Consider the following 16,840-nt stretch of genomic DNA (forward strand, 5'->3'; position numbering starts at 1 on the left):
GAGAGAATCTCAAGGAGACTCTTTACCTAACACAGAGCCCAATGTGGGGCTCAATCTCATGACCCTGAGATCATGACCCTGAGATTATGAGCTGAGCCGAAACCAAGAGTCTAACACACTTAACTGACTGAGCCATCCAAGTGCCCTATTTATTAAAGTATTCTTGACAGGTCTTCAAGGACCATGGATCAAGTTGCTTTAACAACAGGGAGGAAAGGGATCCCTGGGTGGCGCAGCGGTTTGGCTCCTGCCTTTGGCCCAGGGCGCGATCCTGGAGACCCGGGATCAAATCCCACATCAGGCTCCTGGTACATGGAGCCTGCTTCTCCCTCTGCCTATGTCTCTGCCTCTCTCTCTCTCTCTGTGTGACTATCATAAATAAATAAAAATTAAAAAAAAAAAACAGGGAGAAAAAAAATTAAGAGTTGTATCTAACTTTCACAAAGGATGTTCATCAAGATATTCAAGTGCCATACAGTTTGAAGTATATAGTCAGAGAAGGGAGTGATCAACATGGACTTATTCTAGATTCTAGTTTTTACTAGGATAGGAACTGAAAAAGATTCTAAATAGATTATCATTATAAGAACTTTTCTTTAAAACACAGAATACATTTTTTTAAGCCAAAAAAAAAAGAGTACAATTGGTTAAACTGTAAAAAAATCTTGGGACCCATGGAGAAAAGAATGGTAGACTGGAATGTTGGTCTTTTATGTGACTATACTTCACAACTAGTCTTGCAAATATTGCTTCTTGTGTCATCCGTCCCAGGGAGAAAACCTAGTGTGACATCATGTTCTGAATCACAAATTAAGGAGGTTTTTGAAGTGTTATCTTAATAATAAGATATTCTCAATACTTTTACAGTATGTTCTCTTAAACATTATAGTTAAGGTCAAATGGCTTCATTACAAATTAAGGGTTGGTTTTATTTTCCATATTGATCATATTTTGCTAAAAACAAAACACTTCACTCTCTTTTGTTTACATTATTGCAAAAAAAAACAGGCTTAAGAAAACACTTTTATGTTTGTAGTGCTTAATAGTACTTTCAGAGGAAGTACACATAACATTAATATCTGTTCAGAAACCTTTGTGGATATAGACACTGAATGTTGGGTCATGTATAGGTAATTATTCTTAGGCTGTTACAGGAATTATACCTAAGTGAAATGATTAAATAATGGAAGGATAAGACAGCAACAAAAACATACCATGTATATAGTACATGATGGATACATTAGGATGGATTGCTACTTATGTTTTTAGGTATTAGGAAAAGGATGTAAGGATAGGATGTAAACATACATGTGTACATATTGTAATGTGTTCAAGAAATATAGCATTGAGATATGTGGTTGGCTTAGGGTAGAATATTTGACACATCAGTGTATGCTAGGTGACTTGAGAACCTGGTTTTTGAACTGAAAACATCTACACTGAAGTTGAGTTTATCTCCTGACTGGAGAGAAGCTATACATCAATGTCATACCATTTCCTTCAAAGAATCACTATCATTTTAAGTCAGAAAGAGATTTTTAGACAAAAATCTATGCCTATTGATGATTAATGATATTATGTTATCAAATACATTTCTGTGATACTCAAGATGTTACTATATAATGCAAACATACAGATCTTTAAAATATGTTTACTATTACTAGCCAAGTTCAGTCATGTATTGGATATGTTAAATCCCAGTAGTCATGAAATGTTGATCAGCAAACCAAGTCTCCAGATGAAATCTCTTATGGAAATTCAGTACCTAGAACATGAAAATATGAAAGTGAACTTCTTGAAATGTTACATAGACTAGGAACACCAATTACAATATTTTTCTGATCTCCACCTCTCTTTTTTTTTTTAGGGGAACTCCCACTCTCCTAATTATCTGTTAACCACAGTTTTAAAATTATTATTTTTTTTTGCCATTGCACAACATTATTTTTATTCAAGCTTTTATTTAAATTCCAGCAGTTAGCATACAGTGTAATATTACTTTCAGGTGTAGAATTAACTGATTCATCACTTACATACAAAAACTTATTACTGGTGCACTCCTTAATCCTCAACACCTATTTAACCCATCTTCCTTCTGGTAACCCTCAGTTTGTTCTCTATAATTAAGAGTATGTTATTTGGTTTACCACTCTTTTTTCCCCCCTTTATATTTGTTTGTCTGTTATATCTATATATAATAGATATTTGGGCTCTTTCCATGATATGTCTATTGTTGATAATGCTGCTATAAACATCAGGGTGTGTGTATCCTGTTGAATTAGTATTTCTATATTCTTTATGTAAATACCCAGTAGTACAATTTGCTGGATCATAGGGTAGTTCTATTTTAACTTTTTAAGGAACCTACATACTGTTCTCTGGAGTGGCTGCACAGTTTGCATTCCCTCCAACAGTGTAAGAGGGTTGGTTCCTCTTTCTCTGCATCCTTGCAAATATGCGTTGTTTCTTGTGTTGTTAATTTTAGCCACTCTGACTGATGTGAGGTGATATCTCATGTACTTTTGATTTTTATTTACCTGATGATGGGTGATGTTGAGGATCTCTTCATGTGTCTGATAGCCATCTGTATGTTTTCCTTGAAAAAAATGTCTATTCATATCTTCTGCCCATTTTTAAACTAGATTATTTGGTTTGGGGCATTGAGTTTTATAAGACCTTTATATATCTTGGATACTAACCCATTATCAGATATGTCATTTATAAATATTTTCTCCCATTTCAAAAGCTGCCTTTTAGTTTTGTTGATTAGTTCCTTTACTGTGCAGAAGCTTTTATTTTTATGAGGTCCCAATGGTTTATATCTGCTTTATTTTCCTTGCCTCTGGAAACATGGTTAGTAAGAAGATGCTACTGCTAATATCAAAGAGGTTACTGCCCATCTTATCCTCTAGGATTTTAGATCTTTAATCCATTTTTAATTTATTTCTGTGTACAGTGTAAGAAAATGGTCTAGTTTCATTCTTTTGCATGTTGCTACCCAGTTTTCCCGACACTACTGGTTGAAGAGATTGGCTGTTTTTCTTTCCTGCTACAGTGAAGCTTATAGTCATAGTTCATTTCTGGGTTTTCTATTCTGTTCCATTGATCTATGTATTTGTTTTTGTACCAGTACCATACTGTCTCAATCGCTACAGCTTTGTAATGTAACTTGAAGTCTGGAATTGTGATGTCTCCCACTTTGCTTTTCTCTTTCAAGATTGCTTTGGCTATTTGAGGACTTTTGTGGTTCAATAGGAAGTTTAGGATTGCTTGTGAAAAATGCTGTTGGTATTTTGATAAGGATTGCATTTGGTGTCCATTAGCATGATAATTGTTTTTCCATACCCTCATTTTCAACCTGCAGGTGTCCTTAAATCCAAAATGAGTCTCTTGTAGGCAGCATATAGATGAGTCTTGTTTCTTTATCCATTGTCACCTTATCTGTGTCTTTTGATTGGAGCATTTACATTCAGAGTTACTATCGATAGATATGTATTTATGATCATTTTATTACTTGTTTTGTCATTGTTTCTTGAGATTTTCTCTGTTCTTTTCTTATCTTTGTCACTTTTTCTTTCTTTCTATTCACAGAGCCTCCTTTAATATTTCTTGATGGCTAAGTGGTCACAAATACCTTTAATTTTTGTTTATCCGGAATCTCTTTATCTCTCCCTCTATTGTGAATGATAGCCTTCCCAGAGTATTTTTGGCTGCAGATTTTCCCCATTCAGTACATTGAATACATCATGCCACTCTCTTTTGGCTTGTGAAGTTTCTGTGGCTTGATCTGTGGCTAGCCTCATGTGTCTTCCTTGTAAATTAGGGCTTTCTTTTGTCTTACTGCTTTTAGGATTTTTTCTTTATCATTATGTTTTGCAAATTTAATTCAGTAAGTCTTGGTGTTGTCCTGCTTTTGTTGATTTTGATGGGAATTCTCTGTGCCTCCTGGATCTGCATGTCTGTTTCCTTCCCCAGATTAGGGAAGTTTTCAGCTATGATTTCCTCAAATTTTCTACCCCTTTTTATCTCACTTCTCTTCTGAGACTCTTATAATAAGAATGTTACTATATTTGATCACTGAGTTCCCTAAGTCTATTTTCATGTTCCATAATTTTTCTTTCTCTCATGTTAGCTTCATTATTTTCCATTATTTTATCTTCTATATCACTTATGCATTCCTCTGATTCTTTCATCTTTGTGTTCATTGTATTCAGTCTGTTTTGATCAGTTACTGCATTTTTCATTTCTGATTCTTTTTAACTCTTCTGTCTCTATGGTAAGAACCTCCATGAAGTCTTTTCTCAAGCCCAGCTAGTATCCTTTTAATTGTTGCTTTAAATCCATCAGGGGATACCTGGGTGGCTCAGTTGGTTAAATGTCTGCCTTTGGCTCAGACCATGATCCCAGGGTCCTGGGATTGAGCTCCACATTGGGCTCCCTGCTCAGGGGAGAGCCTGCTTGTCCCTCTCCCTCTGTCCCTACTGCCTGCTTGTGCTCTCTCTCAAATAAATAAATAAAATCTTTGAAAAATAAAAATAAGATATATTCTCCATCGTGCATATTATTTATATCTGTTTCACTTAGGTCTCTGGCCAGGACCTTATTTTATTGTTTCATTTGGGATGAATTCCTCAGTCTTGGCATTTTGTCTAGGTCTCTTCTTCTGTATGTTGAAAAGCCTGTTATGTTTCCTGCTCCTGAACATAATAGCTTTATGAAGAAGAGGTCATATATGTCCAGGGCCTGGTGCTTCAGGGTGTGTCCCTAGTGTATGCTGTGTGCACTGGGTTGTTGTGTTTTGGCTGCTCTATCCTTCAGGTCAGTTATCTGCAGAGGCTCTCCTTGCCTGCAGTGGGCAGTGTTTGGGCTTTGGCCAGAGTGTGGCAAGTTTTAACTAAGTGTGCTCTGGTCTGCTTGTTAAATGGAAACTTGTTGTGACCCAGAATAGTTGGAGGCAACTATATGAAGAAGACCCGAAGTCTCACTGAATTTTAATTGGGGGGGGGGGCAGGAGGACCAAGACTCAGACTCAGACTCAAACCAGAATTGGACTCAGACCCTGAGGCTTTGTCTCCTCCAGTTTTTATTAAGAGAGCTAGCAGATTGACTATAGGAATGATCAACTTTGGGAAGCAGAGAAAAACATGTTAAGTTCAAAAGGTAAAGGAATAGGCTATTGACTCAAGGAGGGGGGAGCAGAGGAGCTGTATTTGGAGACCAATGTGGTCAAGAGTCAGTGTGCCAACTCAGGACCTCACATATCCCCAGTGTGCTGAGGACTATAAGATTCAGTTCTCAGATAAGCTATGCAGCTGGTTTCCCACAGAACCTGACGCTCTTTCCACTAGAAATGAAGCCTTGCAGAACTCTCTGGTTGGTAGATGTGGTGTGGGTGGGGGGGTTCTGTTGGTGTGAAGTGGCCCACTGTGCTGCAATTGAGGCAAACTTTACTGAGAAGAGCTGTACCAGCAGAGTGCAGAGGTGTGGGACCTGATATAAGCAGGTTAGGCAGCCAGTGTTGGACTTGTGCTTTTTTATAAATAAATAAATAAATAAATAAATAAATAAATAAATAAATAAATAAATTTATATGAAGTCATGGGGGAGGGAAATGGTACTAGTCATCTCCTTTGTCCACAGAGAGGAGTTTCTATGCTTGCTGCTCTCAGGGAAGCACTCCAAGAAAAGTGAATAATTATTATATATATATATAATAATCTTCCCCGGAGTGTCCCAGGTGCTTTTCAGACAGCTGTTTTCATGCTATCGCCTTGGGGTTTTTGCCTGCATTCTCTGTGGGCAGTGCAGTGCCTTCTGGGCTCTATCCCAGTCAAGCCTACTGATTTTTAGAATACCAGGCTTTAGGAACATAGTGTGGGTAAAAGCTTGCACTGGTCTTCTGGGGAAGGATCTTGCCCCACTGGGACTAATGCAGGTTTGACCAGATGTGCAAGAGTGCCAAGGCATAGGACTTGGAGCAAGCAGGCTAGACAAGCAGTGTTTGGGTTAGCTACCTTCAGCAGGTGGCTCTCCATTTATGCTGAGGGGTGGCGTAGGGAATGGCATCCTCAGGCTCATTTGTCCCCTGAGAGGTATGTCTGAACACTACCTCTCATGGACACATTCCAGGATGAGCAAATAATCTCCCCATTCTGTGTCCAAGGTGCTCTTCAGATTGTACTGTCTGCCCCCCATGTTATTTGCCTGGCTTCAGAGTAGGGTAGCACCCTCACACCTCTATCCCAGCTAAGTCTGACAACCATTATAACTTCAGTCTTCAAGCCAGGCTGGTTGGAAAAGCTCATAAAAATCAGTCCCTCTTGTTCTCATGTGTTCCCTTGTGTACTCCTCTGTCACCTTTCTCTGCTACTAGGGCTCCCTCCTCTCCACAGCACCCGCAATCTGTTTCTCTCCAAAACACATCTCTACACTTTCTACCTTCCTCAATGTGACCTCTTCTCTCCCTTTACTTGTGAAGTTTGTTTGGTCAGTCCTCAGGTTAGTTTCTTGGATATTCAGAATGATTTGGTAGTTATCAAGTTGTGTTTGTGGGATGAGATGAACCTTTGGTCCTCCTACTATGCTGCCATCTTAGCTCTTTTTCTAGTTTTAAAATTATTGATTAGAACTCAGTGACAATCTGACATACAAGTCTGATAATAATAGTGTTGGGTCAACTACAGGCATTTTGGAAAGTTTTGAACCTGTCACCAATAGCCAAGGAAGTTTCTTATTGACAGGATGATGAAGTTAATAAAATATCAGGTAAAATTCAAACCAGATATTTGATGTAGGTCTTACAACCAAATATATGGTTTCCTTAGACTAAAAAAAAAATGCTATATACATAGTTTGGTGTTCTTTATACTATCTTTGCAAGCTTTTAGTTAAAACACACTCTTCAAGTTCTAATATTCTAAATTATTTTATAGCAACTTGATAGTCACAGCACTATGCATATATTTGCTGACTAATAAAGTTAAGAATTATAGATGGCATAGATCCCATTTTGGTTATAGAAGCAAGCATCTTTCCAGTGTAGTCAATGGGAGCCATCACTCGTGTTGGAAGTTTAAAATAATATAATATATAAATATAAAATACAGAAATTATATAACATACTTGATATAATACCCTTGGCTTATTTTTTTTTCTTTCTTTAGGTTAAGGTATTCTCTTATTTAATAAAGGATAATGATTAAATCTATTGCCAAGGATGTCTGGCCTAAATTTCCATTATAATAGTAATAACAAACTGTTTATAGGACTCTATCCTAAGGAGAGAGGCAATAAGTCAAAATTCCTGGTGAAAACCACTAAGCTCAGCAAGAAGGAGAGGAAGGCAAGTAGGTTTGAATTTCTTTTAAAGGTTTTTGCTAGCTTTATTGAGAAATAATTAATAAATAACAGTATGTAAGTTTAAGATATTACAATTCTGCACTCAATTTCCAGTGTTGGGGAAGAGTATATTTTCCAAAGAATTTTTGGACACCAGCTGGTTATTTTATAATTCAACTTGATTCTGATAGTATCTACTGAAAGATAGTGTCAAATTCCACAGGTTAAAGATTCAGTCCTACAAGATTTCCCTCTCTACCACTTCAAGTTCCAATTGTAATCCATAAGTTATCACCTGTGTTTCTGACCAACCAGTTATAAATTGGGAATTCCAACGACTCACTTCCTAGAGCAGCTCACAATGCTTATAAACGTTTTACTCACTGGATTACCAGTTTATTACAAAGGAAATAACTCAGAAATAGCCAGATAGAACAGATGCATAAGGCAAGATATTGGGAAAAGATATAGAGCTTCCATATCTTCTCCTGGCATACTACTCTCCAGGAATCTCCAAGTGTTCACCAACCTAGAAACTCTCTGAACTCCATCCTTTTGGGTTTTTATGGATGTTCATTACATGGGCATGACTTATTAAATCATTGGTCATTGGCAATTGACTCAACTTCCAGCACTTCTCCCCTCCCAGCGATTAGGGGTGTGGGACAGAAAGTTCCAAGTCTTTAATCACATGGTTAGGTCTCCTGACAACCAGTTCCATTCTTGGGTTACTTATGGTGCTTTCCCAGAGTCATTATATTAACATAACAAAAAACATCATTATGCCTCTCATCCCTTAGGAAAATGCAAGATTTTAGAAGCTCTGTGGCAGAAACAAGGACAAAAACCAAACATATATTTCTTATTATAAATCACAGTATTACAGGTAGATGATGTGATGACTTAATACACATATAGATTGCAAAATGTTTGCCATAATAAGGTTACTTAACATATTCTTCATTTCACATAATTATCATTTTGTTGTTGTTATGGTGAGAACATTAAAACTCTATTCTTATAGCAACTTTCAAGAAACAGAGCAGGATTGTTAGGTAGAGTTACTGTGTTGAAAATTATATTCCCAGAACTTATTCATCTTATAACTGAAAGTTTGTACATTTTGACTAACATCTCCCCATTTCTCCCACCCCTCAGCTCCTGACAACCACCATTCTACTTTCTGCTTCTACAATTTTGATTTTTTTAGAGTCCATTTATAAGTGAGATTATATGGTATTTCCTTCCCTCTGACTTCTCTCACTTAGCATAATGTCGTCAAACTCCATCTATGTTGATACAAATGGCAGGATTTTCTTCTTTTTTATGGCTGAACAACATTCCTGTGTGTGTGTGTGTGTGTGTGTGTGTGTGTGAATCTCACATTTTTCTTTATCCATTTATCTATTCATAGATACTTCTATTGCTATCATATATCTTGGCGACTGGGAATAATGCTGCAATGAGCATGGAAGTGCAGATATCTTTTCAAAACAGTGATTTCATATTCCTCAAATATATAACCCAAAGTGGGATTGCTGGATCATATGGTAGTTCTATTTTTAATTGTTGAGGACCCTCCATACGTATTCCATAATGGCATTACCGATTTCTGTTCCCATCAACAAGGAATTAGGGCTTCCTTCCCATCATATTCTACCCAGCATTTGTTACCTTTTTTTTTTTTTTAATAACAGCCATTCTAACATGTATGAGATGAAATCTCATTGCAGTTTTGATTTGCAGTTCCCTATGATTCAAGTCCTCTGCCCATTTTTTAATCTGACTGATTTTTGCTATTGAGTTTTAGGAGTTCCTTATATATTTTGGATTTTAACCATTTATTGGATATATTTTCAATATGTTAGATATGTTTGAATATATTTTATCCCATTCAGGAGGTTGCCTTTCATTTTTTTTGATTGTTTCTTTTGCTTTGCAGAAGCTATGGTTTGATGTAGTCCTGCTTGTTGATTTTCTTGTTGCTGTCGTTTGTGCTTTTTGTGTCATATACACAAAATTATTGTTCGAGAACTATATCAGAGTTTTTTCCTTTATTTTCTTCAAAAAACTTTAGTTTCAAGTTTTACATTTAAGTCTTTAATCAGTTTTGGGTTAATTTTGTGAGTGATGTAAGTTAGGGTTCCAACCTCATTTTTTGGCATGTGAATTTCTAGTTTTCCTAACATCATTTGTTGAAGACATAATTATCTTTCCCCATTGAATACTCTTGGCTTCCTTTTTAATTTTTGTTGACCATGTACATGTGGGTTTATTTCTGACCTTTGATTCTGTTCTATTGGTCTATGTTTTGGATTTTATGTAAGTACTTTACGTTTTGATTACTATAGCTTTGCAATATAGTTTGGATACTGGAAGTGTGATGCCTCCAATTTTGTCCTTAGGATTTCTCCAGCTAATTAGGGTCTTTAATGGTTCTATATAAATGTTAGTATTCCTTTCTATTTGTGTCAAAAATATCATTGGAATTTTGATAAGGATTACACTGAATCTATAAATGGCTTTGGGTATGGTTATTTTAAAAATATTAATTCTTCTGATTTATGAACATGGGATATCTTCCATTTACTTATATTTACTTATATTTTCTTTGATATCCTTTTTTGTATATTTTTTTATTGGAGTTCAATTTGCCAACATACAGCATAACACCCAGTGCTCATCCCATCAAGTGCCCCACTCAGTGCCCATCACCCAGTCATCCCAACCCCCCACCCACCTCCCCTTACTCCACCCCTTGTTCATTTGCCAGAGTTAGGTATCTCTCATGTTTTGTCACCCTGACTGATATTACTTCACTCAGCATAATATCCTCCAGTTCTATCCACATTGAAGCAAATGGTGGGTACTTGTCGTTTCTAATGGCTGAGTAATGTTTAGCCATTGTATACATAAACCACATCTTCTTTATTCATTCATCTTTCAATGGACACCGAGGCTCCTTCCACAGTTTGGCTATTGTGGACATTGCTGCTATAAACATTGGGGTGCAGGTGTCCAACAACAATGCCAGAGGATTCCCCTTTTTCCACATCCTCTCCAACATTTGTTGTTTCCTGTCTTGTTAATTTTCACCATTCTCACTGGGGTGAGGTGGCATCTCATTGTGGTTTTGATTTGTATTTCCCTGATGGCAAGTGATGGGGAGCATTTTCTCATATGCTTGTTGGCCATGTCTATGTCTTCCTCTGTGAGATTTCTGTTCATGTCTTTTGCCCATTTCATTATTGGATTGTTTGTTTCTTTGCTGTTGAGTTAAATAAGTTCTTTAGAGATCTTGGATACTAGCCCTTTATCTGCTACATCATTTGCAAATATCTTCTCCCATTCTGTAGGTTGTCTTTTAGTCTTGTTGACTGTTTCTTCTGCTGTGCAGACGCTTTTTATCTTGCTTAAGTCCCAATAATTCATTTTTACTTTTGTTTCCCTTGCCTTCATAGATGTATCTTGCAAGAAGTTGCTGTGGCCAAGTTCAAAAAGGGTGTTGCCTGTGTTCTCTAGGATTTTGATGGAGTCTCGTCTCACAATTAGATCTTTCATCCATTTTGAGTTTATCTTTGTGTATGGTGTAAGAGAATGGTCTAGTTTCATTCTTCTGCCCATGGCTGTCCAATTTTCCCAGCACCATTTATTGAAGAGACTGTCCTTTTTCCAGTGGATAGTCTTTCCTGCTTTGTCGAATATTAGTTGACCGTAGAGTTGAGGGTCCATTTCTGGGTTCTCTATTCTGTTCCATTGATCTATGTGTCTGTTTTTGTGCCAGTACCACACTGTCTTAATGATCACAGCTTTATAGTACACCTGAAATCTGGCATTGTGATGCCCCTGACTCGGTTTTCTTTTTCAATATTCCCCTGGCTATTCGGGGTCTTTTCTGATTCCACACAAATCTTAAGATGATTTGTTCCAACTCTCTGAAGAAAGTCCATGGTAGTTTGATAGGGATTGCATTAAATGTGTAAATTTCCCTGGGTAGCATTGACATTTTCACAATATTAATTCTTCCAATCTATGGGCATGGAATGTTTTTCCATGTCTTTGTGTTTTCTTCAATTTCTTTCAGAAGTGTTCTGTAGTTTTTAGGGTATAGATCCTTTATGTCTTTGGTTAAGTTTATTCCTAGGTATCTTATCCTTTTGGGTGATTATTGATATAAAAGATTGATATAATTTTTTTTAAGATTTTATTTATTTATTAATGAGAGACACACAGAGAGAGAGAGAGAGGCAGAGGGAGAAGCAGGCTCCATTCAGGGAGCCCGACGTGGGACTCAATCCTGGGACTCCAGGACCATGCCCTGGGCTGAAGGCAGGCGCTAAACTGCTGAGCCACCCAGGATCCCCTGATATAATCTTTTTTTGATATTATTGGCCTGTTTAGATTATCCCTTTCTTCATGATTCAATCTTGATTGTGTTTTTAGGAATTTATTCATTTCTTCTAGGTTGACCAATTTGTTAGCATCTAATTATTTATATTCGTCTCATGAGTCTTCACATTTCTCTGGTAGCAGTTATAAACTTTCTTTTTTCATTTAAATTTTATTTGAATAAAAGAGAGAGTCCCCTCTCTTTTTTTTTTTTTTTTTTTTTGGTAAGTCTAGATAAAGATTTATCAGTTTTGCTTATCTTTACAAGAAGCCGATTCTTAGTTTCATTGGTATTTTCTATTGTTATTTCTGGTCTCTACCTTATTTATTTTTGCTTTGTTCTTAGTTATCTCCTTCCTTCTAATTTTGAGCTTATTTTATTCTTGTTTTTCTCATTCCTGAAGATGTACAATTAGGTTGCTTATTTGAAATATTTATTTTTTCTTAATTCATCATTCTAAACTTCTGTCTTAGCACTGCTTTTGTTAAATTTCAGAAGTTTTGATATGTCGTGTTTCCATTTTTGTTTGTTTCAAAACATATTTCTATTTTTATTTCATCTTTGGCATTTTAGTTGTTCAAGAGTGTGGTTTTAATTTTCACAAATTTGTGAATTTTCTAGTTTTCTTCCTGTTACTGATTTCTAGTTTCTTACCACTATAGTTGGAAAAGATAGTTGTATAATTTCAATCTTTTTAAATTTTGCTGAGACTTGATTTATGACCAAACATGTGTCTTTTCTGCAGAATATTCCACGTGTGCTAAGGAGAATGTGTAGTCTGTTGGATGAAATATTCTGTATATGGCTGTTAGTTCATTTGGTCTTAAGTATAGTTGAAATCCAATGTTTCTTTACTGCTTTTCTGTCTTCACATTTATTCATTGTTGAAAATTGGTATTGAAGTATCCTACTACTATTATATTTATATTACTCTCTTCAAGACTGTTAACTAATGCTTATGTTTAGGTGCTCTGATCTTAATATGTATCTATTGATTGATATATATAGATATAGATAGATAGATAGATAGATAGATAGATAGATAGATAGATAGATATCTACAATGTTTCTATCTTCTTGAAGAATTGACCCCTTTATAATTATATAATAACCTTCTTTGTCTCTTGTTACAGATTTTTTACTTAAAGTCTATTTTGTCTGATGTAAGAACCGCTATTCCTACTCTCTTTTGCCTTCTGTTTCCATGGAACGTCTTTCTCCATCCTATCACTTTGAACCTATATGTGTTCTTAAAGCTGAAGTGAATCCCTTTTGGCAGTATATAGTTGGGTCTTGTTTTTTATCCATCCAGTTCTTCTATACCTCTTGATTGGATCATTTAATTTGTCTACATTTAAAGTAATTATTGACAAGGACGGACTTACTATTGCCACCTTGTTAATAGTTTTCTGGCTGTTTTATAGTTCCTTTATTCCTTTCTTTCTCTCTTGCTGTCATGCTCTGTAAATGGTAATTTTCCATAGTAGTATACTTTGATTTCCCTGTCTTTATCTTTACGTATCTATTGTAGGCTTTTGTTTCACAGTAGCCCTGAAACTTACTTGAAACATCTTATAGATATAATCATCTATTTTAAACTGTTAACAATTTAATTTTGGCTGCATAAGAAAATTCTTATATTTTTTCCTCACACATTGTATGTTTCTGACATCATACTCTGAATCTTTTTATGTTGTGTATCCATTAACAAATTATGGTTGCTATAGTTACTTGAGTCTCATTTTTTTAACCTATATACTAGAGTGAAGAGGTTAACACATCACTAGCATTAGAGTATTGTGAACTGACTATATACTTGACTTTACCACTGTGTTATTTATTTTCATATGTTTTCATATCATGCACTAGCATCCTCTTATTTCAGTCTGAGAACCCCCTTTCAGAATTTAGGGCAGGTCTAATGATAATTAACTCAGCTTCTGTTTGTTTGGGAAAGTCTTTATCTCATCTTTATTTATGAAGGACAATTTTGCTCAGTAAAATATTCTTGGTTGGGTGTCTTTCTGTCAGCATTCCAAACATGTCATCCTCTTCTTTCCTGGCCCACAAGATCTCTGCTGAGAAATCCACTGATAGCCTTATGAGAGTTCTCTTGTATTCAGAGACATTTTTTTCCTTGCTACATTTAAAATTCTCTTGTTGTCTGTGATTTCAGAGAGTTTTATTATAATGTGTCTTGGAGAAGATTGTTTGGGTTGGAATGTTCGTATGATGTATTAGCTTCATGAACTTGAATGTCCAGATCTCTCCCTAGGTGTGGGAAGTTCTAGCCATTATTTATTTTAATAAACCTTCCAACCACTTTCTTCCTCAGAACCTAATGACACAAAAGTTGTCTGTTAAAATAGTATCCCATTAGACTTGCAGACTTTTTTCATTCCATTTCATTTTTTTTTTTTCCTCCTCTGACAGGATAATTTCAAATGACCTGTCTTCAAGTTTACTGATTCTTTTGATTGGTCCATTTGCTGTTGAAACTCTCTACTGAATTCTCCAATTTTGTCATTGTATTCTTCAGTTCCAAAATTTCTGTTTGGTTCTTTTATGTTTTCTATCTTCTTGAACTTCTCCTTTGTCTTGTATTGTTTTCTTGATATTGTTCAATTATCTATTGGTATTCTTTTGTAGTTCTCTGAGCATCTTAAAATAATTATTTGACCTCTTCCTTGTCCCTAGCCATCTCTATGCAATTCAGCTTTGCCAATATCTGAGTGGGATAAAACCAAAGCAGAATCATCCTGCAGAGTTCTAAAAGACTGCAGAAACTGGTCACTTAATCCTTCCTTCCTTTCCCTGTGAGGAGAACTCTCTCTAGTTGAGTTGTTTTCTTAGCACTTAGCACTGCTAACAGGTGGGATGAGATGATGAAATGAATCTGTTCTCCTTTCTTTTTATTATTTTTTTTGCATTTATTCTCAATTTGTTGTTGTTGTTGTTGTTGTTGTTGTTGTTCCATTGAATGACTGGAGTTTCTTAAGTGGACTCCAGAGCACTCTCAGATCTCTTTTTGATTTTGGATAGCTGTTTATTTGTTGATCTTTGTCAAGGATGGAGCTGAGGTCTCTGACTTTGCCATCTTAGTAATATCACTCTTTGTATTTATTGTTAAATAACAGCAAACACCTGGATGTTTGTAGATAACTATATAACTAAATATAACTATATAACTAAATAACTATATAACTAAATGCCATTTAATGTTTTTTCTTTCATGTGTGGCTCTATGCAGTCTAGACACAAATAAATAGAAATCTGTTGGATATAATATTTGCTATGTATATGGAATTAAAATTATTGGATTATTCTGGTGTTTTGAGGATGTTCTGAGAGGCAATTCAAACTGTCATTTAATTGAGTGTGTCAAGTAAAAGAGCTGATTTTTAATGTGACCAGAAAATGGTAATTTCACTCATTACACATAGAAAGAACCTACATTATTTTCTTTTATTTTTTTACTAGTTTCTTTTTTTTAAGATTTTATTTATTTATTCATGAGAGACACAGTGAGAGAGAGAGAGAGGCAGAGACACAGGCAGAGAGAGAGAAGCAGGCTCCATGCAGGGAGCCTGATGTGGGACTCGATCCCGAGACTCCAGGATCCTGCCCCAGGTTGCAGGCGGCGCTAAACCACTGAGCTACCGGGGCTGCCCAAGCCTACATTATTTTCAGCGAGTTTTTAGCTAGTCCGTCTTTGTTTTTGTTTTGTTTTTGTTTATTTGTCCAGTGCATGAACTATTTTCTAATAGAAAATTGGTTATTTTTTGGAATAGACTTCACTAACCTTTTTAAGCCATGAGGGTGTTGTTTTATATAATGAAGTACTAATTTACAAAATGGTGAACCAAATCATTAAATAGTAAATGATATTCAATGAATCAAAAGAATAAACACAGCTTCCCAAAGATCCTAATTCCCAGGGTATAGTTTATATATTAATAGACAATATTTTTATACAACTTTTGATAGTTCACCATAGCATAGTGAAAGTTATTTATCTACATAAAAATGCAAGAATATCTATTTAAATGCAAGGAAATTGACAAGATAAGTTATTATGTGTTTAAATTTGTAAACTGCTTTACTGTCATTTCATTATTATGATTATGTAGGTTTTCATTAATCTCCTAATTTTACTGTTGAGTAAGCTGAGACACAAAGAGGCTAAGTAACTTTTCCAAATGTATAAAGTGAATTGGTAGCAAAACTGGAATTACTTACGGAGTCCCCACTCCATTACTTTGCTCACTGAATCACTTTGCATTTCTGCTTTGTGTGTGAGGATTGTTTTACATTAATTAAACAGCCTGACAATAAACACTCATTTACTCATTTTTGCTTTTTATAATGAAAAATGTTCAATTGGATGTAAAAAAAAGTCTTTACTTTGGCATTCATATTAGTCCAAAACAGCTGAACTGGATGTTTGTCAAACTTGGCAAGGACTGAAGTCTGACAGAGAATAAACTCATGCCAAGTTCCATTTGAAATTAAATGTTCTGCCAAAGTTATAAGCTACTGAAAATTGGGACTTCACATGAATCTGTCATTTCAATATACTCTACCAATGTCTCATAAAATTTCTTATTCTAATAAGTAATGCTGATGTTATTATAAAACTTATGTAGTATGTCAAGTGTTAGACTTCCCAGAGAAAAAAAAAACTTTCCTAAGTTAAATTATTTGGAGGTTCTTTAAATATTCCATTTATATCATATGTTTTTATTGCTATCTTTCATCATATGCAGCTTTCTTTTCGCATCTGTTTTGACCTCATATTTAAATCCAATTACTAATACTCTTGCTTTCATTTCAATTTTAGGTGAACTGCTTTAGAAATACGTAGGTGTTCTTGCTTTTGAGTAACTCCATATATGTGTGAATTTATGGCATATGCTTTGCTGTCCACTAAAGGCAAAATTGTTAACAAGAGTTTTTACCCCTGCCTGCTTTCTTCTCCTTTTCTACTCTTTACTAGAGGAAGAAGCATATTTCCACTTAAAACCCCCCTTAGAAATGAAAAAGAGCTGATAAGATATGTGCAACATATTTGCCAAGAGCTTTAAAACCAGAATACACTACTTTTAGATTTTG

At 35.4% G+C, this 16,840-nt stretch overlaps 1 long non-coding RNA gene across 49 annotated transcripts in view; it reads right to left on the reverse strand.

The window, feature by feature from the left end:
• LOC102155162 overlaps window positions 1-16,840 on the reverse strand; it is a 132,835-nt gene that overhangs the window by 80,469 nt on the left and 35,526 nt on the right. For 33 of the 49 annotated variants that reach the window (XR_005385661.1, XR_005385658.1, XR_005385673.1 and 30 more), the window contains one exon: window positions 1,656-1,765. The exons of 11 other annotated variants lie outside the window; for them this stretch is intronic. This is a non-coding gene — a long non-coding RNA (uncharacterized LOC102155162). Of the gene's footprint in view, window positions 1-1,634; window positions 1,766-16,840 lie in introns of all 49 variants that reach the window. 5 more of the 49 variants (XR_005385657.1, XR_005385641.1, XR_005385638.1 and 2 more) reach the window with 2 other exon arrangements.

Source organism: Canis lupus, chromosome 38 (assembly GCF_011100685.1).
Source record: "Canis lupus familiaris isolate Mischka breed German Shepherd chromosome 38, alternate assembly UU_Cfam_GSD_1.0, whole genome shotgun sequence".
Lineage (NCBI taxonomy): Eukaryota > Metazoa > Chordata > Mammalia > Carnivora > Canidae > Canis > Canis lupus.